General features: G+C 39.8%; 1 protein-coding gene and 1 long non-coding RNA gene across 3 annotated transcripts in view; both read right to left on the bottom strand.

The window, feature by feature from the left end:
- Positions 1–26,294, bottom strand: part of GRIP1 (glutamate receptor interacting protein 1) — a 694,619-nt gene that overhangs the window by 444,050 nt on the left and 224,275 nt on the right. The gene's annotated exons all lie outside the window — the stretch shown is intronic.
- Positions 1,864–24,795, bottom strand: LOC119247539 (uncharacterized). The gene is made up of 3 exons (XR_005125772.2): positions 23,898–24,795; positions 2,282–2,386; positions 1,864–2,164 (listed from the first exon to the last, which is right to left on the bottom strand). It is a non-coding gene; the product is annotated as an uncharacterized LOC119247539 (long non-coding RNA).

The following is a 26,294-nucleotide window of genomic DNA, read 5'->3' as shown; positions in this document are numbered from 1 at the left end:
TGACTGCCTGACATTTCGTTTTGCAAGAAGTCTAAACAACCACAATAAATTTACAAATGCAGACATGCCACAGTTAAATTTCATTTCACGCTCAGTAAGCAAACATTATCAAACTATAAACACTGTCCTCCAATGTCTTTTTAACTCAGAATCTTGTAGCCAATGGATGGTCGACCTTGAAATATTTCACAGATGGATGAATAGGCTTAGTTTATTCATCAATTTCCAGACTAGCCAACTTAGGTTGTAAGTATTATTGTTTAGGTAGGTGGCTCAATGCTTTATTTAATAAACAACAAATAATTAGTGATTAGACAGAAATAATTAGAGACCCAATTAGGAATTATTCAGGGGAAAAGTCTAAATATAATGAGTTCTTTTTTCTGCATTCAATTTTCCTTAGAAATTTGGTTCTGTTTTCATTTCTTAATGGCAAATTCCTTTAAACAGTCTTATTAATTTTAATGCAAGCAGGAGAATACCTTTATTGAAGAAATCATCAGATTATACAGGATTTTGAGAACAAAATGGGCGTTGAGTGTTAGAGAGTGCATAGTAATAACTGTCAAAGTTTAACTCAAAGAATATATTCATTAACCCTATCTTAGTTGTTCATCATACAACCTTGAAATCATCTGCTTAATTAACTGTGAGTTGAAGTGCAAAGTGTCCTTTTTTCATTGCTGTATGTTGACTGTCTAAGCATATATTTTCTTCTTTATGTATCGGTTCTTTCTTCAAAGAATTTATTTATTTATTTATTTGTTAAAGATTTATTTTTATACAAGTGCTGGGGTACAGGCCAGAGGCACAGGAGGGTGAGAGGATTCACCAGAGACTGAGCGGGGAGCAGAACAGGCAGACGGACCGAAAACACTGCTGAGGGGAGCAGCGGGCGAGACAGGAGAGGTCTGCCGTGCCGTGTGGGTAGCTCTGCGGCCGGCGGGAATCGAACTGACACAGCAGAGGCCGCGGACAGCTTCACAGCACTGTGCTAAACCCACTGCACCACCAGGGAGGCCCCAAAGAATTTATTATGCTTACTACGGGACCAGCAGCGTTGAGAACTATTCATACCATAAGAAATAAAAAGTAGACAATGACCATATCTTAGTGAAGTTTATATTCTGGAGGGAGGGAATGGCAGTTTATAGAAGTAAATAAACAAAAGAGAATCTGTAAGAAGGGCTTACATTGGATATTTATATCCTTTATTTATATGTATATAGTAAGTGTTCCAAGCCAACTTTTAAGAAAATGAAGAACTACTATTTAATTTAATCTTCCACTGGAATCTTATTAACAAAAGGGAAGTCAGATGTTATTTTATAAGGCATCATAGCAGAGATCTCATGATGGAGGGGCTTATCAGAAGGGAGCATCAGAATCACTTGGGGAACATTTTTCCTACTCACAATGACTTCAACCCCCAGCTGAGGTACTCCTGCCTCCAGCAAGCTCTGATGCCCACCTCCCCCATCCTTCCAAGAGGCTAGGCTTGAGAGTTACACCATCCTAAACTTAATCTGCCAGCTAGGGCAGTGGTTCAGGTGCTTTTATAAGTTAGTAAGAGGGCCTCCCTGGTGGTGCAAGGGGTTAAGCACTGCACTATGAAGCAAATCCACAGCCTCTGCAGCGTGAGCAGGTAGCAACCCACATGGTGAAGCAGACCTGTCCTGTCTCGCCTGCTGCTCCCCTCAGCAGTGTATTTCAGTCAGTCTGCCTGTTCTGTTCCCCACTCTGTCTCTGGTGATTCCTCTCACCCCCTCACATCTCTGGCCTATACCCCAGCTCTTGTATGCATAAATAAATAAATCTTTAAAAAAAACAATTTGTCAAAAAAAAATGTTAGTAAGAGTGCTTAAACGAGATGGGTGGCATTTTTCTTTCTTATATTAAGCTCTGAGCTGGCATATGGTGGATGGGTGTTTGGAGAGAGCAGAAGGTGCTATTATATGGATAGTCTTCCAGGGATCTACATGGTTCCTTCTATATGAAACGCTGTTCTTATATTCATGAGTGTGACTTACCATCATGATGGTCAAGTTTCAACCCAAAAGAAAAGGAAAACGAATAGTAAGGTTGTCTTTAACAGCAGAACTAGTAAGTTTCACATATAACTTCTGTTTGATGCTTCTGTTATATGGCCACACTTTACTGCAATCTAGGAAGGGAAATATGGTTTCTCCAGCTGGATAATCATGCACATAGCTAAATATGGGAGTTTCTACTACTAAAGAATAAGTATCGGAGGATAATCAGTTTACCCCCCCTCACTTACTTTACTGCAGTAGTACAATTATCTGTTGTATTTAAGATCTTCTTTAGTTTTCTTTCTTCAGTAACCCTCTTTCCTCAGAAAAGGAATAGGATTTTATCCAAGAGTCTGAGAAACATCAAGTGAAACAAAATTAAGTATGTTTACGACTTCAGAACTTCTTAGAGTTTTTATGCCATTACTAAGCAGGGTGCTTCACTGAAAGGGAGCAAACTTAATTCACATTTTCTCCAAGGGCTCTCTCACTCTACAGCAGTGGTTCTTAAACCTATTTGGTCTGAAGAACTCCAGACCCCCTCTGAATGTTACTGAGGCATGCATGGGTGCATTGGTGAAGGAAACTCTATGGGGACTACACCTGAGGGGGTGGGGGGAAGGAAATATTGCTTAAAAATGAACAATGATGTAAAAAATAAAAAAAGAAATTAAAAGAAATACACATATCTGCTAGGTTAAAAAAAAGTTATTGAGAACATCGAAGGGCTTTTGTTGATATGAGTTATACCTATAAATATTTACCATATTCGAAACAACACTGAGAACTTGAGAATATAGCTATCATTGCAAAACATTTAGTAAATGAAGTTTTTAAATAACATATATTGGGCCTCCCTGGTGGCACAAGGGGTTAAGATGCAACCTATGAAGCTATCCGCAGCCACTGCAGCACGAGTTTGATCCCCAGCCAGGGAGGTGACCCATATGGCGCAGCAGACCTCTCTGGCCTCACCGGCTGCTCCCCTCGGCAGTGTACTTCGATCCATCTGCCTGTTCTGCTCCCCACTCTCTCTTGCTGGTGAATCCTCTCACCCCCCACACCTCTGGCCTGTACCCCAGCTCTTGCATGCATAAATAAATAAATCTTTAAAAAAAAAACATATATTGCTACACTGAAACTAGTCTTTATAATGTCAGTATAAGGTAGTTTCTGAGATTTATGGTGCTAAAAATGTCAAACAAGACGGACAATTTTTAATATTCACCATTAAAGTTCAACTTAATCCTAGCATTTATAGTAAAATCATAAATTATGGATTTGGTAGAGATGAATGAAATTTACTGAATTTTTACTGGACATTGTTTTTAAAATTTATGATGAGACAATGAGTACTATAAAAATGGTGCTAAAGAGTTTGCATTTCACCCAAAATATAAAATATTATGTGACTAAAGGTCAACGACAGCTATTTTTACTTGATGGATGCTATGTAATCAATTCAGAATCACCATGACATGAAAAATGGTATTTTTCCTCTCACTTTTTATTTTCTGACATAAGAAATAAAGACTATTTTTTAGATTCCATTTGTAATTTTCTAAATTAGGTTGAGAAAAGGTTAAACAAATGTCAGCCTGCAGAAATAAAAATAATATCCTTTGTCAATACAATTTTGCCAAAGTTACATTTTAGTGGTATTAACTAGGGAAACTGAGCCAAGAGTAATTTAAAATCTCTCTTAAACATATTCACTCTTCTATGTTTCAGAAATAATAAACCATAAGTCACAGGGAAAAGACAAACAGTGGATAGTCTCACCTATATGTGGAATATGGTGAAATCGAACAGGGTCAGGAAAAAGACAAAACTTGCACACTGACCATAGGTCTGAGGTATCCAGCAGAGGTGGGGACAGAATATAGGAGGGAAGAGCACAAGGGACTCTGGTGATGAATCATGGGTGCTGTGGTAGCGGGAGAATTATGGGGGCTACATCCGAAGGCAGAAATCAAATATTGTACAAAGACGAAGAACGTTAGGGAAAAAAAAAAAGGAAAACTGGCCAAAAAAATAAATAAACCATTGAGATGATCAGCAACTCCCTTTTTCTGAAATAGTGGATGGCTTCTAATGAAAAGGAGAAGGAATGAAAATAAGAGCTGGACCCCAGTCAGAATGAGGGGGGAATCTGTGTATATTGTATAAGGCAAACATGAAGGCAACACCATTTTGGGATCTAAGAGGGATTATGACCATCTCATTCTTGGCCAACCTCATTCTTCACAGGAAGAACACCTTGATTTCCACCTAAAATGCTTTCTGGTTGACATTATGCTTCCTCAGCATTCTTGTGAAAGGCTGCAAAGCTTAGTATACCATTCCATTTATAGAGTCAAAGCTAGTGATGAAGAAATGGGCTTCTTACCAAAACCAGACCGGGTTAGCAGTTCCAGCAGAGCCGGCTGACGACCTGCATGACCTTGGGCAAATGATCTAACCTCTCTAGACTTATTTCCTTAGGAGTAAAATGAGGGGATTGAATCATAAGAAAGCTTACACTTGGCAGAGCTAAAATTCAACAACCATTTGATTATATAGCTTTGTGCACAGAAACATCTTGAATATCAACATTTCCTAGGAAATTGAGAATGCTGCAAAGAATTGTTTTATTTTATTAGCTTTGTGTGCTGTCTGATGCTTGTTGGTGATGGTCCTTGAGTTGCTGCCTTTGTATTTATTTGGGGAGATTGAAACTCCTTGAGGATGGAGAACTCTAGATTTGTATTTGGTTAATTACCCAATAATGTCTAGTAAAGTGTTTTGTACATTAACATTTTCATGATAAAAATGATCGATGAATATTTAAAGCTTCTCTTGATGAAGTGTGAGTTTATAATAAAATTATACCTCCATTAAGATTCATTTTTCTCCTCCATCAGTATTTATTCCAGCATGTACAATAACAGCCACAAGTATCTATCTCAATAGCAGACAAATTAACATTCCATACTTTGACAGAAAAAATGGTAACATTTATTAGAAGCAATAGAAAAATAATACTGGGAATCACGTATTTGCTCAATAACACTGCTTCCAATACTAGGGAAACATTTCCCCGTACAAATGCTTTCTAGACCTGTGAAAGCTGCCACTAACTTTTAGAAATAATGGGGTGCTAACTCATGGGAGAGGATTTCAAGGAGAGAACACAATCTTCCCTTCCTTCCTGGCCATAACACCATAAAGACATATGGTGTTCCCTTCCTTCCTAGCCATAAACACATATCCATGTGTTTCTTAGTGCCATAGGTGAATGAAATTTATCAGTTGATGATATTTAGAAGAGAAAATGCAATTCCATTCTCAACTTTGATACAAAGAGTCTGAGATTCCCACATGTGATCAGTTCTAATTCTGCTAATAAAGCTGTCCTTTCTGGGAGAGTGCACAGAACAGGCTCCAGCTGTCAGAGGGTCCTAATGTTTCATTCTCTGTACAATCCTGACAAATTTTCAAATGGTAATACCATTAGCAATGATTTCCATGAAACCATGGTAGAGTTGGCCAAGAGTTTAAAAATGAAGGGGGGCACAATCCATAAGCACTAAGAGGTTCAAGGAGAAGGCATATTAATCACCAGTCAGAACACACACACACACGCACACACAAAAGGAAGAGTTACTGGTTGAAAAGCAAGAATTTTAAGGCATCATTATTATCAGTTTTTCTGTGACTATACACTAAGCATAAGAAGTTAAGTACAGGGCCTCCCCAGTAGCGCAGCGGTTGAGCAGTGGGCTGCGAAGCTGCCTGCAGCCTCTGCAGTGCCGGTTCGATCCCCGGCCGCCGGCGAGGGTCCCACATGGCATGACAGACCTCTCCTGCCAGGCCTGCTGCTCCCCTCAGCAGTGTATTTCATTAGTCTGCCTGTTCTGTTCCCCGCTCTGCCTCTGGTTAATTCTCTCACCCTCCCGCGTTTCTGACTATACCCAATGCTTGTATAAATAAATAAATAAATAAATCTTTAAAAAAGAAAAGAAAAGAAAAAAAAGAGGGGTGCAAAAACATCAAAAAAAAAAAAGAAGTTAAGTACAGAGTTTATTCATAATATGATGATGCATGTTCAGTAGAAAGGGCATTAGCTGCCTTTTCTCCTGGGAAAGCTGGTGGGATATAGAAATGCCTCCATCCTTATTTTCATGGGCCAGTAAATGGTAAGAGCTCAGGTTCTGGAGTCAATTTGGCTGTTATTTACCAATTAATACATTCAAAAGTTCAGGTAAGGTATTTATGTTCTTTATCACAGTTTCCTTATCTGTAAAATGGGCATAATGGTAGCCCTTACATCACCAGCTGATTCTGAGGATTATTGCTAGTAATCATACCCAGTAAATGTCAGCTTTTACAACTGTGCTGTTGTAAAAATAAAATTATGGGGATGTGCTCTTAATGACTAAAAACAAACCTTTTCCTTTTTCAGGCAACAAAAATATGTTTTAAAATGTTTTTAAAAGTATCCTGTCTCTGGAATAAAAATGTTGATTAAGAATTAAGGAATTAAATCTTCAACTAATAATTAGACATTTTATGATCCCAAAGAAGTTGTAAAAAATAGGCAGATTAAAATAAAAATTTAGCAAAACATTTCATGGTAATTTGAATCTAAGTTCTCAATTTTATTACTACTTCAAATGTAATTGGAGCTAGAGTTCAAAAATCATATAGACAAATCTCTGTCCTATATACATTAGATGAAAATAGTCACTGAAAACAAAAAAAAACAACATAATGAAGAAAAAAAAAACTTACAGTGAGAAAGGAATCATTTTCTCCAAAGTTCAACATTTGATTTTTTTTTGTTTTTGTTTTTGTTTTTTAATAGAGGCATGATTTATTTATTTATTAATTTATTTGTTTGTACAAGCACTGGGTACAGTCAGAAGCGCAGGAGGGTGAGAGAATTCACCAGAGCCAGAGCAGGGAGCAGAGCAGGCAGAAGGACAGAGGTACACTGCTGAGGGGAGCAGCGGGCGGCAGGAGAGGTCTGCGCGCCATGTGGGACCCTCCTCTGGTGGCCGGGGAGCAGCCGGGGATCGAACCGGTGCCGCAGAGGCCGCGGGCAGCTTCGCAACCCAGCGCTCAACCGCTGCGCCACCGGGGAGGCCCCAAAGTTCAACATTTGAAATGTCATTACGACACAATACATCTGAAGATGTATGACTCTATCTTCCTAAATACATAGTGTTGGTAAATGAATATTACCTTAATAAAAAGGATGTAATGAAAATAAAAGAAAATGCCATTAAATTGAATTAAAATTGGGCCGAAGGTGGAAATTTTAATGTCCTTCATTGTCAAGGAGGAATGATATTTATGAAACTTAAAAAGTAAGACAATGACAAAAAAGACTGCTCTGAATATATCATAAACTCAACTCTAACTTTTGAAATATTCACTTTGTGTATTCTGCATAATGCATAAAAGAATATAGAGGGAGGGAAATAAATAATAACATACATCCTAAATATATTTTAAAATATCCAAATGATTACCATCTATATATTGCCTGTGACATGGACTCGTCTCTCTTCTTTGAGGTAAGCTTTTAGATATAGAGGAAAAAATTCAAATTCATTGTATCAAGATCTATTGTTATATTATGATATTATGCAAACTTAGTAGCTTAAATCAAAGCACATTTATTATCTCAGTTTCTGTGGGGCAGGAGTCTCACCAAGACTTAGTTGGGTCCTCAGCTTAGGGTTTCTTTTTTTTTTTTTTAAGATTTATTTATTTATGTGTACAAGAACCAGGTACAGGCCAGAGATGCTGGGGTAAGAGGATTCACCAGAGAGAGAGTGGGGAACAGAACGGGCAGATTGACTGAAATACACCGCTGAGGGGAGCAGCAGGTGCCATGTGGTTAGCTCCCTGGCAGGGGACTAAACTCATGCTGCAGAGGCTGCCAATAGCTTCATAGTGCTGTTCTTAACCCCTTGCACCACCAGGGAGGCCCCAGATTGGGGTTTCAATGGCTGCAAACAATGTGACTGAGTTCTCCTCTGAGGCTCAACTGGGGAAGGAACCACTTCTAAACTGACTTAGGTTGCTGGTGAAATGTCACATAATTACATACATGGAGTCACTTACACCTGTCACCTTTGTCCTGATCTATTGGCTGGAAGCAAGTCACAGGGCTCATCCACACTAAAGGAGGAGTGATTACACAAGAGCATAAGTATCCAGGAGACCTGAAACATGGAGGTCACCTTAACAGTCCATCAGTTATACTCAAGTGTTTTAATACTTAATAGTAGAGTCATCTTTAGTGAAAAAAGGACACTATTGATTTTAAAAGTCTGAACATTTTTCCCTTTCCCCCTACTCAGTAACTGACTACTAGCTCTTTTGATGAATTGTTTTAAAATAATTGTGAAAATTAGCTATACATTTGCCTATAATTCAAATTTAAAAACAGATTCCTTTTTCATGAAAAATAACTTGCTTATTTGACTGAGTACAGAGTAAAGGTGTCTGGTTGTAGCCTTCTCAGTGTTACTGAGAAGAAAGTATAAGCTGTGCTTTTCATGGATCTTTCATTGAGAAATACTTCAGTCTGTATCTAGAAGCAGACAGATCTCACACCACAAACACTATGTATTCTGTGAATCTGTCTCTCCCAAGCCTCAGACTCCAAAATGAACCAAATATCGTCCTCAAGATGATGTGCTTTACCAGCACTGTAGTGAGACAATTATTTCATCTTCGTTTAACATTCATGCAACAGCACTCTTCCTGCAGCTTCAATGAAAAGTCCTTGTGACTTACAATTGCGTGATCACAATTATGAATAATGCCACGTGTAATAGCATAAAGTAATTACCAAAGGCTATCTTAAAGAGATTTAATAGGTAGACATGATACCTGGGATTTTTGACAATGAGGTCACTCTTCAAAATGTAAGGTTTCACTATCCATTTTCTAACCTACTAATGTGCAGTGCTCTAATAATATGATTAAGAGATTGCCGGCATTACTAGTAACTGAAGCTCACATCCCCAGAGCTTTTACAATTTCTAAATACGTTCATACTATTATCTGATTTTAGATAAGTAAAAATGAAATCAAGTATGATTCACCCTCACCACTTTTTAGTTGTCTATCGTGTGTACTGAATTTTATCTCCTTTGCAATGAGAATTACAGTAATGTCTTTTGTTCAAAATTCAGGTTCAACTATTTCTCAGGTAAGGGAGCCTTGGAAGAAAAGTGTCCGCCCTTTGCTCATAAGCCCTTCTACCTCCACAAGCTTCTCCACGTGGAATATTCCTGTGTTACACTCTCTTCCTCTTACTCCAACATCACATTCCTTCCATGTGGGTGTTACATTTGCATGATGAAACCTCATCATGGGAAGGGATTTCCCTTTGTTTTTATTGTTGTTTGAGGTTGCTACCAAAATGCTTCATTAAAGTGCCCTGGCTCACAGATGCATTCCACAAAGGGTACCAAGAGTCTGATGTTTGTTTAGCTGCTGATTGAAGGATCTAGACTTCAGAGAGCCTTACCCCAGCTTTCCTTTGCCCCCCCACCCCCGTAGGCTGAAAAGAATGACCACCCTTTCCCACCACTGGTTACTAGTACTCATTTTACGAAATGACTCGAAGTACTTTATTCATATTTTAAAGTAATACAGCCCAGTCTACTTACTTAAATGTGATCAAACGTTAAAGCAAAAAAAATTATTTTTTCAAAATCTCACGTGGACTTCTCAATATAAAAAAAAGAGATCAAAACAATGTCACTCTGTTGGAAGGTGATGCGGGGTGGAGGAGGTGGCAGGTCTACCTTGCCTTCCTATCTGAGCTCCACATCCCACCCTAAGACCTCCCTTAAAGAAGCTTCAGGAGCTTTCTGAAACTTTCTCTTCAGGCTAGTCACTTCTGAATCTCATTCTTGCCAACTAGTACTTGAGAACTGATCACCTAGCAAGGTTCAGAGGAGCACAGTAAGTTTCTGCTTTACCTCAACAAGGTGACACTGGCTCTATTTTTTCCAAGAATGTTGATTAGTTCATGTTGATATATTCACGTTAGCATTATGTTAATGTTATTGATGTTTTCAAGGACTTTGAGGTATCTTACATTAGCAATTTCTCTCAAGAATGACAAGAGAAAGAGTGAGTTGACTCTGTCACCCCAAGTGTAAAGGCAGAACTAATCAAGCTCCTTTCAAAATGTCATGTCAATGCAGCCAGGTTCCCTGGACACAATTCAAATTTATAATGGCAAAGAGTTTATGCTCTATGTGTGTCCTCACAAACAACACTTCACAGCAAATAGTTCATCCCCCACCCTCCATTTTAGTTTTAAAAACTGAAACTGGAAGGGATTGTGATAAGTGAAGTAAGTTAAAAGGAAAAAGGCAAATATTGGATGGCTTCACTTGTATATGGAATATAGAGAAACTGAACAAAGGGTCAGGATAAAGACAAAACTTACATGCTGGCTATAGATCTGGGGCATCCAGCAGGGGAGGAGGGAGGGGGAAGGGTCAGAACAGGGGCAGGAAGAGCACAAGGGACTGTGGTGATGGATCACAGGTGATGGGGTGGTGGAACTATGGGGACTACACTTGAGGGGGGGAATCAAATTTTGAATGAAAATGAACAGTGATGGAAGAAAATAACCTGATTTTAAAAAAAGAGAAAGAATAAAAACTGAAACTCAGAAAAGTGAAGTAATTTTGCTGAGGTCACACATCTAGAAAATAGCCAAGCTAGAGTCTGTACTCAGTCTATCTCTAAGACACAAGCTCTTTCTAAATTCTAAGCCAAGGAGGCAGGCGCTGCCATTGGGAGAAGCTTGTCATAAAACTTTGCTTCTCACTTGCCAATGTACCTAACTTCTCAAGTTAGCTCAAGTTTCTTCATCTATAAAACCAGGACAACAAACAGCTAATTAGTAAACACCAAATGAGTTAACGCACGTATAGTGTGTGACAAAATTCCTGGAATAAAGTAAGGTATTCAATACATATTTTTTTTTTATTTATTTGTTTGTTTGTTTGTTTGTTTTTTTTGTTTATACATGCACTGGGTACAGTCAGAAGCGCAGGAGGGTGAGAGAATTCACCAGAGCCAGAGCGGGGAGCAGAGCAGGCAGAAGGACCGAAGTCCACTGCTGAGGGGAGCAGCGGGCGGCAGGAGAGGTCTGCGCGCCATGTGGGACCCTCCTCCAGTGGCCGGGGAGCAGCCGGGGATCGAACTCGCGCTGCAGAAGCCGCGGGCAGCTTCACAACCCAGCGCTCAACCGCTGCGCCACCGGGGAGGCCCTCAATACATATTTTTAATCATTATTATTTAATAAATTTGAGCTACTGGTTAGACTTTCCTTAGTATTTCTGCATTACTCCTTGTTTTATCCAGAATTATAGTTGGAGAAATGTGACTGTACAAGCCAGGACAAGTTGTGAATTGAGACAAGTTACCTTGGAGGCTTGCTTTGGGTACACTTTAGACCTGTACATTCCTACTGAATTAGTTTCGTGCTTAGAAAATATCAAGAGGTCACTTAGTTCATCTTCAAGCTGTGGCCGGGCCCCTTCTGAAATTATCTATCTCAGCTTGAAATACCTCCAGAGAAAGAGAGTTTATAGCTTCTGTGGTAATTGATTCAAATGTCAGCCTTGGACAGACCCAAAGCTAGGAGCACCAGGCCTCGTGTTGCATCTCAGGCTCAAGGTCAGGAATACATAAAATGCAATCTATGATCTTCCTATAGAGATCTGGGCTAGTTTACAAAGGGACTTCTTGAACTTTAGCTGATATACTTCCTTCTGAGTCAATGCTTAAAACCTTTCATCCTGCTTTGGAACTAGTGAAGATCTCAAAGTAAAAACTGTATCATCTCTTTACAGAAAAAAAAATTCTTACTTTCAGAAGTGCAGAACTTGGTTAAAAACAAAAGTGATTTACTCTACATTGAGCCCTGTTAATGCAGCCCCTTGTGAGGAGAGAAGGTGAGAACTTAATTAAGTGGCGGTACTGAAGTGTCTACGAAAATCTCTAGACTGGAAATTAAGAGAGACAGATTGTACATCAGGCTTCTTCATTGACTGTTTGTCTGGCCTTAGGCAAACGCATAAAAGGGGTATGGTAAAAACTACCCTATTTGTTTTATAGGCATGTTGTGACAACCAAGTGAGATGATGTTAAGTGTAGAGTTCTAGTGACTATAAATTATTCTGTAGCAGGTGGTTCCCCAGGGGAGATCTTGATGCCATTAAAGTTAGTCTTTGCAAAACCTGAAAGCTGACATAGAGATGAGGCTACACAGGGATATGGTGATGGGATGTGGGGGCTTTGGTGGTGGAAGAACTACGGAGACCACACCTGAAGGGAGAAATCTTCTATTAACCAGAAATTAAGTAAATAAAGTTAGCCTCTGACCCACAATTCTAACAAGAAGATCACGAGCCTCCCAACACTCTGAGTTCTTTCCAGCTCCTGTAGAATGGGACTGAGATGTGTTCTTCCTGGTGGCTCCCTGGGTGAGTGCCTGGCTTAGAACAGAGATGGAGAGATGGAACCCTGGCATCAGATACAGAATCTGACCCTGTAATCCCCAACATCATGAAGCCAATTTCCTCTTTAAATGTGGGGTCCATCACCGCATACTGCAGCCACTTTCCTGACTGTTGCCACAGGCTGGCTGTTCCCAAAGGTGTCTTCATCTATCTAAGGTGGGTCAAAGGTTGTCTATATCCCAGGGGCCCTTGGCCATGGCTATGAGGGAGGTGTGCCCTTCAAGGAGGTCCTTCTGGAATATTCAACTCCTGCTACTTTACTTGTTTGGCACAAGAGTGGGGCTGCTTTTCCTTTTTTTTAAAGCATGACTGTGTCAGCTACTCCTTTTTAGGCTCCAAGTGGAACCTACAAAACCCTTGTTTTCCTTCCAGAGGGATTCAGGGTGTCCTTACATTTTTCAGGGACTCTGCCACATCTTTCAGGGACTCTGCCTTTCTTCGCGGAAACCTGGCCTGTTTCTTATGCTACCTTCTCTCCCTTCCATATCTCCTCCTCTCCCCTGTTCTCTTTATTTTTCATAACCTGCAGACTTGTACACCTCCTCCACCCCAACACTGGACACTCATCACCAACTTTAAACTGGAAATTGCTACCATGATCCCCATCATCAACATTATTATAATTTAAAGCCATCAACAAGATGGAGATTATGCACTGTTGAGTAAAATAAGTCACCTCATTATTTTTCTATCTCCTACATTAAAAAAAAATAAAGCAAGCTCAAGAATCAGGAATAGAGAGAAAAGGCTTAATAGATAATCATAGACAAAATGTATCAAAGGTTTACTATGTACCTGGCATCAGCAAACAGTTTAAAAGGATTATAATCATTTAATCCTCCATACAGACCAATGAGTTAGGTATTACCCTTATTAGCTCCATTTAACAAGTGATTAAACTGAGACTCTGAAAGAATGTATCACCACATGTTACACAGCTGGCCAAAGAAGGAATCAGAATTCAAATCCTTACACTCACTGTACTGGCTCTGTGAAATAATTAATCAATGGCCTTTTACTCCTGACAATCTAATACATGCAAAAGAAAACAGAGACTGAATTAATAGAAATACAAGACAAAGCAAGATAAGGGCCTATAATTCTAAGGGGGAAAATGAAATTAGAGATCTCCCTTTGGATCAAGGAAAAACTAAGGTTTTGTTAAATAGCAATTAATAATAGTCAAATTAGCAGATAATATGTAAACATTTCTTTATAAAGATTGTTCCCATGCAAATAGGCTTTAACATATTTGTTTACAATAAGCTTTCATATATTTGAGATGTTAGTGATTTATATCATTTAAATTGAAGTAAGCAAGTGGGGGCCGCCCTGCTGGCACAAGGGGTTAAGCACAGCACTGTGAAGCTATCCGCAGCCTCTGCAGCATGAGTTCGATCCCCGGAAGGCCAGGGAGCTACTCACATGGTGCAGCAGACCTCTCCTAACTTACCTGCTGCTCCCCTCAGCAGTGGATTTCAGTAGATCTACCTGTTCCGTTCCCCACTCTGTCTCTGGTGAATCTTCTCACCCCCCAACCCCTGCACCTCTGGCCTGTACCCCAGTTCTTGTATGCATAAATAAATAAATCTTTAAAAAAAGAAGGATCTGGGTGAACTATTACATAGGTTAAGAATAGTCCTTTAAAATAAACCCTTCACTACTATTGGTAAAGAAATAAGTCTCTAAACAAATATGGCATGATTGTCTTATCATCATGATGTTTCTTCTACCTCTGAAAGTATCTAAGACACAAGGAGCAAGTATCCAGTATGGGTAACAGTGACATCCCAAATTCAGTGCTTGGGATGTGAGGGCGATCTGGCTGCGACATCTGTCACCCCATTGATTGCCAGGTTTGATTCGGCTGATCTGGCTGGCTAGGCGGGTGTCCCCTTCCTCCCTCACCGCTCCATGTGTGTCCCTCCCGAAGCTGCCCGCTCGGTCGAAGAGGACGGCCTTCCCCGAATAGAGACGGACCGGTCTTCGGTCGAGGGTATACGAGTAGCTGCGCTCCCCTGCTAGAACCTCCAAACAAGCTCCCAAATTCAATGCTTGGAGAAGAGCCAAAGCTTAGGAGCCCAGGATTTCTCTCCTTCTGGGAGCACCCTGCCTCCCCTATGTGCCTTCTCTGGCCTCCAAATTCCTGGGCCTTTACCCACAGTGCTTTTACATAAGCCAGAAACAAGTTAATGGGAGCTTTCAGGCAGTGACATAGTGGCAATTACATTAGTGTGCTCTTCAATACATCTTTTAAAATAGGCCATCGCTCTTGGAGCAGAAATGTCATTAGAAGGATCTCCACAACCACCCTCCCCCAAATTGATTTCGCAAAAATTGGAGAGAAAGCACAGCAAGTGTATTTTTTGGTCTGCTCATGAATCTCTATTTTTAAATAAACATATCTTTTAACTTGTAAACAATGAAATAACAAGAACCCCTCATGAGAAGGAGGAGAGACTTGCGTTGATAAAAACAAAATCCGTTAATAACACGGATTGATGGCCAGCAGCAGGACACAGGGTCCTCCTTCCCTTGTGTTCACATTTAAGACTTGAAATGAGTAATATCATTAATAGGCCTCATTTGCAGGCTGGCAGCAGACTGCTCCACCGAAAGCATGAGTGATGATGAGTTCATTTGAAGAGGAGGATGTTTATTGTGCGCAGTTGGAAAGCTCTACCATCAAAGCAGCACGCTGCTCTTTCAAAGAAAGGAAGGCTACATTCATGTTGTTTTTCTCTTCCAATTCTTTCTTTCAAATGGGGGTTATCGAGGAGGAAATGCGTGCTTTTATCCAAATGATAATTGCTGTCAAACAACCCAGTGAAATCATTTCCATTGTGCACTGAATCACTGGAATCTGTCATTTCCATTTATTTCTCGAGACTCACTACTCCTGTCTTTTATTTTTTAGAAAAAGTTAGCACAGCCTTTATTCTCTCATTCAAATTAATTTCACACATATTGAGAGTGCCTTCTATGAGCTAGACCAGGCAAGCAGGATGCAAAGCAAATAAGGTGACTGGTCCAATCCTCCAAGTCTCACACTAGAGTAAGGGAGAGAGATTGAGAGGGGTTGCATTAACAAAGGTATTTAGAGCATACAGAGGAAGAAAAAAGCAGCAAGTGACAGGCCATACTTGAGTGGGTCAAGGAAGGCTTCAGAGGGCAGAAGATGTCAGCGCCAATCATTAATGCATACTTGGTATGTTTTCTGAAAAGAAGGGCATTTGTGCAGATTATCAACTGATACCAATGCCCAGAGGCCTACTATAATTAGATGAGTGCAGTAAGTATGCAGGAAAAGTGAAATTTGACAGCCATCCCTATAAAAGGGGGAGGTACCATGTTCACAGCCCCATTTACTTGCAGCTGCTTTGGACTGGCAACTGGGAAGTAGCGGGTGGGACGGAAAGGCCAAGGGAAGCTATACAACATGGAAGGCAGGTGTGTTTGGGGGAGACACATGAAGGAGAGACACATGGAGAAGAAAGGCCCGCTTGCTTCTTAGCTTTGGACTTGCACGAAGAACTTTGGGGCATGAAGGAAACACATGGAGGAGACACAGGTCGAGACTTCAGAGAGACACATGGGTGAAAGACAGATCCAATACGAGCTGACAATGGAGGCTGACAATGGTGACTTTTATCTTGATTTGTACATTGATTTTGCTCCTTTTGCCCCAGACTTGGCTGGCCCCTTTCACCCCCTTTTCATGGTTCCCCACCAGGAGGTGCCTTAAACTTGTAGCAAGTTTTTGTGCTTCTGCAGCCCTTCTTGAGGCCATCCTTGTTGGGTTGGGCATTAGCCATGAGGGGATGGCTGAATTTGGGTATTTTATTGGGAAACTGTTCTTCTCTTTTCTATGTCCACTAAGCTATTAAAGTTCTTCTACACTCAGAGTATGTTGTGTCTTTGTGCATATGGATGGCCAGGCCCCTTCAGAGTATGCAAGTTTGGTGGAACCAGGATACCGCTCTGTCTGCAAGCTAACAACATGAGGATAGAGAAGTTGGTATAAGCAAGGTAATGGGAATGGAAGAGCATATTAAAAGAGTTAGTACATCATGTTACAAGCAATGAAAATTTCTAGGAGGAAAACAACACACACTGATTTGGGTTTTAGAAAAAGCCACGGATGTGCAGGACAGAGCAGGCTGAAGAGAGTGCTAGGAAGACAGAAATCTGCTCACTGCGCCACACATGGGGAAGAGAGGGTGAACCAACCCAACAGTGGCAGATTGAGGAAGAAAGGACAAATATTTAAGACTGAGAGACAGAATGAAGAGGAAGGTGTGAGGGATGAGGCTTCAGTTTTACTTTTGGCTTCTTTGACAAAGGGAATGTTGAATCCAGCGATAGAATCGGTTTTATTGGGGAGGCGAGGAGCAGAACCTGTTCAGAACAGAATAGATGGTATAAAAAGAATCACCTTTCATTAATCTGTCACTTATAGGTCTATGTTTTTAGAGCGCTCGTTCTAAAAAATTTAAAAAGTAGTTCAAGGATTTCAAAGATAGACAGCTTAGTAGGCAAGAAGTAAAGTGGTTAACAGACAGAGATAGGTTGGAACATCAGATTTACATTAACGAGACAACCCTGCTTGCCAAGAGCAACACAGGAGACACAAAAATGATCAGGGAAGAATCCAGCCAGGAGCAGAGATATGACACGCTCACTCATGTATGGGACAGATCAGCTTAGACATAGGAAGCCAAAACATTTGATTAGGAATGTCTGGGATCAGTGACTAGGTTAAAATAACAGGGAAGGACAGCACAAGGACAGAACGCCACCTGAGTCACCTGATAAGGGGACAGGGTGTGCTTTGGTTTGGATTGATAAAAATAGGTGAGCTGAATCAGGTAATTCTTTTTGGTTTGGAAATAGCAGTGACTGGGCAAGTGAGAAAATGCAAAAAATTAAGAGAGAGAATTGGGGGAGGCACACTGAATAAGAAAGGATGACAGAAGAAGCATAACGGGAACACAATTGTCAGAGTAAAATATTGGGGTCATACATAAGGGCAATTTCCTACGTATAAAGGCCAATTTGAAGCTTTGCAGTGGATAAGACATTTTAAAGGGCAAGTCAGAGCAGAAGTAGAAATAAAGAGTTGTCTTAGGCACAAACATGACAAGAACTCTACCACATATTTAAATAGTTTATATCAAACAACAAAGTAATCAAGATACTTAGTGCCAGTCACTGCAATGATGAGCATTATAGTAATATGACTGATGCTATGAAAGAAAATTAGACTTATTTGGATTTAATTTCCAACAGGTGATATTTGGGAGAAAAATGGAAAAACTTGCATTTACTGAATAGAAAGAAAGATCCCATGCAGTGCCCATAAATAGTAGGCATTTGGAATAATGTAGTGGCCAGATAGCTAGAGCAGGGGTTCTAGAGGACCCAGGGAACCCAGAGATCATTGTGGGCAAATAATGCTGGTCTACAGGCCAGGTGACCCTGCTGTGTCCCCTGCTTACGGGATTGCACTGTAATAGGAACAATCTATGGGAGGAATATTTTCAAATGGATTTAATGTGGACTTCTGTGAGATTATTTTAAATATATTATTTGCAGATACATATGAATACTTCTGCCTGCACATACATGTACAAGACTTGCATTCAGAATATTGATTCTGAAAAAAATCAACTTAGCTCAATTTCAGCAACTATGTAGTCTGAAAGGGGCCTCCCTAGTAGCACAAGGGGTTAAGTCTCAGCACTATGAAGCCATCTGCTGCCACTGCAGCACAAGTTCAATCCCCAGTCAGGGAGCAACCCACACGGCACAGCAGACCACTCCTGACTCACCCACTGCTCCCCTCAGCATGTATTTCAGTCAATCCACCTATTCTGTTCCCCATTTTATCTCTGGTGAATCCTCTCATCTCCTGCACCTCTGGCCTGTACCCCAGTTCTTGCATGCATAAATAAATAAATCTTTAAAAAAAGAACACAACTGTGTAGCCTGAGGAACAAGGAAAAGTGATATATCCAATGGGAACAAACTTTGGCTCTAAAGGGTAAAATATAAGACTTCATTGTACCGTGGATTCTTGACACAGCACAGGTGGTAGTTGGCTAAGTGACAGCTTACTTAGGAGAGTGAGTATTCTACCCGGTCAGACTGGAAACGATACACAGAGTTCAGCTCAACCAGCGTCAATTTCACACCTCCTCTGCCCAAGGCTTCAGGTTCACAGAAGGCCAGATGAATTCCCACTCACTGGCCCCTGCACCAGTCTCTTATCTCCATATTATTAACACTGATATTTGACACCATGTTCAAGAAATACTCTAGCTAGCAAATATAATCCATAAGACTGTAAATTCAATACAATTTAATCCATGACCAAAATGGGATATTATTTTAATTCAGATATTGACATTTCCAAGAGTCGATCCTGCATTGCTGTTTTGTTGTTTAAGTATACAAATTCATTCCCACTAAAACCCATAAATTCTCAAACTACAGTCAATACAAGCAGAGAATGAAACTTCCCCTCAATGTATAATTAAAGGAAAACCTCCATTATTTAGAAATTTAAATTAAAAAAATAATAATAACAATAATATTAGTCTCCTGGTATTGACTGCCAACTAAAGCAAATGAGGAAATTTTAATCCCCATTGCTAGTGTTTCAAGTATAAAGTAATGAAGGATATTCTTGTTAAGGAACAATAATGAGCTCTAAGTTTGGGGTGGTGGTTTTTAATCACTAATGAAATTGTGAAAACTTGACATTTTTCTAATGTTAATCTGTGAGGGAAATGGTTAGAAAACAACGATTGTACGAGGCAGCATTAAAGAAAAACTGTTTGTCCTAGACAAGAGCAGAGAAGGAACGAGATCATTAGATAATGACAGTGAGGGCTGCACTGTTAATGAGGCGTATGCAAAATTTTTCCTAGGTGATTGGCTGACATTTTTCTTGCCAGTGATGTTATTATTCACCTTGTAAAGTGAAGTCATTTTACAACATCGGGGTGTAGTATTAACTCTGAAATGTCCAAGGTTTTTCCCACTGCTGAACAATCTATTGTTTAAACTAAACCTATTGAATCCCCAACATGTACAGACTTGATTGCACAGAGGTGCAAACCCTCCACCTGCCCATCCAGGCTTCATGAAAGGCAGGAGAGGGCAGGCAGGCATGATGCCAGCCTCTGTCCTCCAGTGCCTGACTGACCACTGTCAAATATGCATGGAGAAAAGCGATCTCTTTTTTACCTTAATCGGATGCTCAGTCACCTACTATTTTTTTAAACTGGCCAAAATATGAAAAATGTCCTTTTAAAATTTAAAAGAATTTCCAGGCAAAACACAAGGCACCTATTTAAATTAGAATTTCAGATAGCAACATATAGTTTTTAAGTACAACTAGATTCAAAACACTGTATGAGATGTACTTGCATTAAAAATTTATTTGCTAACTGGTCCAACCACTATGGAAAGCTGTGTGGAGATTCCTCAACCTGCTAAAGATGGCGCTTCCATATGACCCAGCAATTCCACTCCTAGGTATTTACCCAGAGGACACAGAATCATTAATTCAAAAGGGCACCTGCATCCCTATGTTTATAGCAGCACTATTTACAATAGCTAAGCTTTGGAAACAACCCAAATGCCCAAAAATAGATGACTGGATCAAGAAGATGTGGTACATATATACCATGGAATATTACTCAGCAATCAAAAAAGATAAACTCATGCCATTTGCAGCAACATGGATGGAGCTGGAAGGGATCATGCTCAGCGAAATAAGGCAGAAAGAAAAAGAAAAATACCGGATGGTCTCACTCATAGCAGGAATTTAGAAAACCTAAATAAGGGACAAGGAAAAAGACTAATTATAATAAAGTAAATATCAAAATCAACAAGCAACTATAAACCAGAGACACACTACAAGGGGATGGGGAGGGGAGGAGGGATTAGGGTCAAAATAAGGGGGGGAGAATTGTATGGGGAATATAACCAAGATGAAAATGCATACATTGTGCAAAAATGAAAAATGATGTGAAAAATATATAAAAAATAAAATTAAATTAAAAAAATTTATTTGCTGCTTTTCTGAAATTCAAGTTTAATGGAGCATCCTGTATTTATTTTCAAAATCTGGCATAGCTGAGCATTCAAGGGTATAAGAGAAATCCTCAGGGTGAGAGGGGAAGCAAAGAAACCAAAACCAAAGATCTGCACAGCTGGCATGTGGTGGGTGCTGCCCATATGTCCATCCTCCTTCCCTTCTTTTTCTTTTTCTTTTTTTTTTTAAGATTTATTTGTTTATTTATTTATACAAGCACTGGGTCAGTCAGAAGCGCAGGAGGGTGAGAGAATTCACCAGAGCCAGAGCAGGGAACAGAATAGGCAGACCGATGAAATACACTGCTGAGGGGAGCAGCGGGCAGCAGGAGAGGTCTGCGCGCCATGTGGGACCCTCCTCTGGTGGCCAGGGATCGAACCGGCGCTGCAGAGGCTGCGGGCAGCTTCACAACCCAGCGCTCAACCGCTGCGCCACCGGGGAGGCCCTTTCCTTCTTTTCTTGTCTCTCTACTAAGTTTTAAAAGAATATCAAGAAGTCTATGCCCCTGTCCTCAGTGAGCAAACTGATAACAAAACAAATATAGCCGCATAATAAAAATTGGCAGTGCCAGTGCCAGAGAGAGGGTTAGAAGCTATTTCCTCCAGAAAGAGGTCGAGTTGAGCATGTGTCCTTATTTAGTACACACACATCCCTGAAAATACCTCTAAAACACAAAGGCATGAGGTGAAGAAGGATATTGCATGGGACTTCTTCACTATTCATCATGTTTCTCAACACATACTTAGGCATGCAGCTTTCCATTCAATTCCCTAAATTGTTTCTTACAGAGAACACATTTTTCATTTTCAGAAATTATAAAATAAATGTGTTAATGATATGAAGACAGACATAGAGACCACTGGAACAGAATAGAGCCCAGAAAGCAAGCAAAAAAAACCCTCTTGCATGTGGTGAAATGATCTTCAACAGGAATGCCAAGACAATTCAATAGGGAAAGGGCAGTTCTTTCAACAAATGGTGCTGGGAAAAGTGGGCATCCACATATAGAAGAATGAAGTGGTAGTCTTACTTCATGCCATATGCAAATATTAACTCAGGATGGATCACAGACACAAACTTGAGAGCTAACACTCTTGGAGGAAAGCACAGGGGAAAATCTTCTAACATTGGACTTGGCAATAGTTTCTTGGCTATGTCACCGAAAGTCCAAGCAACCAAAAAAACCCGATGGATTCAAAGTTTAAAACTTCTGTTCTGAAAGGACAATCAACAGAGTGAAAAAGCAACTCAAAAAATGGGGGAAAATAATTGCAAATCATATATCTGATAATTGGCTCATATCTAGAAATGCAAAAACTCATACAAGTCAACAGCAACAAAAAAATAAGCAACTTACGTTTCAAATGGGGAAGGGACTTGAATAGAGAAGTCGCCAAAGAAGATGAACACATGAAAAGATATTAAGTGTTGTTGAATATGTAGAGAAATTAGAACCACTGTGCACTGTAAAAGCTGATATAGTGCAATGGTTCTTCAAAAAATTAAAACAGTAATTACCATGTGATTCAGCAATTGGTCTTCTGGGTATAGGCCTAAAAGAACTGAGAGAAGGATCTTGAAGAGATATTTGTACACACATGTTTATAGCAGCATTATTTACAGTGACCAAAAAACGCAACCAACCCAAGTATTGATCAATAAATGAATGGAAAAACAAAATGTGGTCAATCCACACAATGGAATATTATTCTTTTTTTTAAGCCTTTGAAAAGAAGGGCATTCTGATACAGTATCTTCAGTGAAATAAGTCAGTCACAAAAAGACAAATAATGTATGATTTCACTTATATGAGATACTTGTGGCAGTCAAATTCAGAGAGACAGAAAATAGAATGCTGTTTGCCACAGGCTGGAAAGGAAAGGCAATTTATTGTTTAATGGCTGTAGAGTTTCAGTTTTGCAAGATGAACAGCATTCTGGAGATTGGTTACATAGCAATGGGAATGTACTTAACACTACTGAACTGCACATACACTTTAAAAAGGTTAAGATGGCAAAGTTTATGTTGTGTATATTTTACCACAATTAAAAAGGAATACACAATTAAAATGTCAAAGGGTAAATATGGAAATGTTTCATGATGTATTCTTTCCAGCATTAATTTTTAGGTTCCACTTCTCTCCTTAATCATTGTGCATTAAGTTCTGTGTCTGTAATTTCCATGAGATCATGGGCTGGGCCCCATGATTTCGGCACACAGTAGACTTATAATAAATCTTTGATAGCTGACTGAAAAAATTAACATAATAATGTTTGGTTAATCTTCTTTTGAGCCTCAAACATTAATACTCAGTGCACTTGCTGAGCATAATCAGCAAGCAAAGGAGAATCTCTATCCTGCAGGAACATCTATTCTAAAAGACAGAAAAGCCTGAACAAGAGAACTCTATTTAATTCTCTTAATGAAGTGCGCAGAGGACTAGTGGCACTTAATAAACTCTTTACCTTCTGGGCCTTCAAAGGCAGAATGATTCCGGTATCTAAGTACTCCATACCCTGCTCCTGCTCTTCCCCCTACTGTCTGCTTTCGTTAAGTTGTACTAATGATTGTCATTTAAATTTGCAATGTACACTTTGCTCAGGAACCTCGGTGCACACTATTTATTGCTCCTGCTAGTATCCTCTTGTCTCAACCCAATAGTCTGGAGTCTGCCATCTTTTGTGATTGCTACCACCTATGATCCTCACTTTTTAGGGTTTTTAAAAGTCTATTATTCACATATCCTCTTTTTTAAAATTTTTATATAATTTATTTATTTATATATATTTTATTTCACTGTTCATTTCTGTACAACGTTTGCTTTCTCCTCTCAGTGTAGTCCCCAAAGAATTCCCACCACCAATTCACCCATGCATCATTGCCAACATATCCTCTTTTCTTAACAAAATCTAGTCACCAGTTCTAAGCTGTATATCTGATGAATTCATCGATATTTCACACTCCACTTGAATATCTCAGTTACCTCAATATCAACGTGACCCAAACTGAATTCAAGGCTTTTACCCACTGGGCCTATTCTAGCCTTTGCAATTCTGATGAATGGCCTCTGTCACACAAGCAGAAATCTAGGAGTCATTTCCATCACCTACTTTTCTCACATCCTTAACATGGACTTATCGTGGAATTCTTCTGTTGCTCCATTCTAAATATCTCTGCATTTGCCAGCTTCAAACTGCATTTAGTACCAACCTTGTCCATTAATGTTTTAATAGGCTTTGTTATTTGGGTATGGTAGAGTCAACACAGCAGAAGACACTGTCTTTGAAAAGAGTCTATTCCCTTCACAGTTCTGAAGAGAGTACACATGTTACATCACAGGGTTGGGGGGGGGGCCTCACAAGGAATCCTTGGGGTCTGTCATGAGGTAAAGAGAGAGGGAGAACTGTGGGCAAGAACCTTCATTGTGGTTTCCATGGGAAGGAAATGGCAAGGCAGTGTAAACAAGTTTAGGAGTGGCTAGTTTGAATTATTCGAGTGGCCTCTCATGGAGCTCTATTTCTGGCCCGTCATGTTGCTGGTTCCGGGCAATTCGAGCAGGTGGACAACAGCAGGTGTTTGCTGCTTCTTCCTGCTGAGAAGACCTCAGTGGCAAGAGTTTTATTCCAACAGAAAGATTTACTCTTCTCTAAACTCCAGTTATATGATTTAATTTCATTAGGAAAATTAATGTTAGCTAGTTTTATTCCATCAGATGTTGCTACCCAGTTATGCATACTTAACTGCATCACTATCATGAACCCTGATGTTGAAATGATTGTATTTCCATATAAAGTTTTCAGGTAGATAATTTAAATTCGAATACTGACTCTTGCAAAGGTGTTCTGTTCAGGAAGTCCTTGTTTCTAGGAACTTTGTGAACTAATATAACCAAAGATTTTGCTTTCCAGTGTGCCTGACAATTCCATCAGACTCATAAATACCCTCAAGACCCAATGGTAGCATGTTAAAAACTCATTTCAAAATGAAATTTTTCCCACAACATTTAAACTGCGGAAAGAGGATATGAGTATGTATGTTTTATTTCTTTTTTAGTGATGCATTATCATCTCTTTAAACCAAACATTTGTATAAGACGTGGCAAGTGAATTTATTGATTCCGGATTTGTTGCAATTTCCTTTACTAACTTGAAATTTTCAATTCATTTTACTAACTGAACCAGTTTACAAGTAATATGGTTTGCATCCTATATATCTGTCAAAGGCCAGGATGACAACATAATATTAAATCAATATTAATGGGCTTTGTGGAAAGACATATGAAGCCTGGTTGAAAACAAAGTTCTTTTGCAATAACTCTAAATGAGTTCTTTCATCACTAAATCTTCAATTATTTCTTCTTTTCCTCCTTCCTTCCCTCTCCCCTTCACTTTCTACCAACCTTCCTCTTCTCACTTTGTCTCCATCTTTCTCCCTTCCTTCTTCAATATCTGTGTCTGCCTCTCTCTCTCTCTCTCTCTCTCTCTCTCTCTCTCTCTCTCTCTCTCTCTCCCTCAACCTTCCATTCTTCTCTAATATGAATCTATTCTTTCAGCTAGTCAGTCATTCAGTCATGAGACAAGAACTTACTGAGTATTTTTTCTATGGTGAACACCCTATGCATGAAACAGTGAACATGACAGAAACAGACCTGTGAGGGAAAGTCACAAATACAAAGGAGTGACCAGCCATCAGGCAATCACACCCCAGTGTGGGAGATGCTGTGGCAGGAAAGTGTAAGGTGTGTGAAAGTCAGCACACAGGAAGGAAATTAACTGAACCCAGAGATCACAGGAGACTTTCTGAAAGAAGAAACATCTAAACTATGGCATTTAGTCAGACAGGCATTTCAGTTAAAGTTCAACAGGTAAATAAACAGAATAAACAAACAAATAAATAAATACACAGGTTGAGAGTCGAGTTGAAACTGTTCTGGCTATACCCCATTTCTTCTTGAACTCTGTTTTATACTGAGGAAGTCACCTCAATTTGGTAGGCCTTGTCCCCAATGTCTAAATGAGGGAATGGCACTTCATCAACTCCTCGCAGGCTGGGGCTCTCATTTCCAGTATCTGAGTCTTCCTAGTCCAGATCGTCATTATTTCTTGCCTCTCCCACCTGCCTCGTTTCTCCTGGCGCCAATCCATTCTGCACACGGTGAGCACATTTATTGCTCGATGGCACCCCTCTGCCCCTAGGACAATGAGTGCCCCTCAAGATAACAACTCATCTCACGCTGTGTTACAGCCCTACCTCAGCTCCCAGGATGAGTCTTCCAGCTGGCACAGGCTGGGGCACACCCACCCAAAACAGAAGGAGCTCATTCCTGCTCCTTCTTGCTAAGGTGTCCTTGGCCTCTTCTCCCACCTGGTCAATCTTCTAAATCCTGAAAAGTCATCTCACAACCTAACTTTCTCTATGAAGGTGCTTCACGCCAGCCTGCATTTATTTCTCTTTCTCTCTCAGCACCTGCTGTTGCTTTTATTTTGAAGCCTCCTATTTATCTTCTAACACTACAATTTGCGATATTTTTTATTTCCCTAACAATATTATAAAGTCTTTTAAATCTTAAAAATCCATTTATTTACCTTCCCTCCTTATTGCTCTCTC

This window comes from Talpa occidentalis, unplaced genomic scaffold (genome assembly GCF_014898055.3).
Source record: "Talpa occidentalis isolate TD23 unplaced genomic scaffold, MPIMG_talOcc4v2.1 talOcc4.16, whole genome shotgun sequence".
In the NCBI taxonomy this organism is placed as follows: Eukaryota; Metazoa; Chordata; class Mammalia; order Eulipotyphla; family Talpidae; genus Talpa; species Talpa occidentalis.
Note: the sequence above shows the minus strand (reverse complement) of the source record. Positions and strands in the feature narration are given on the sequence as shown.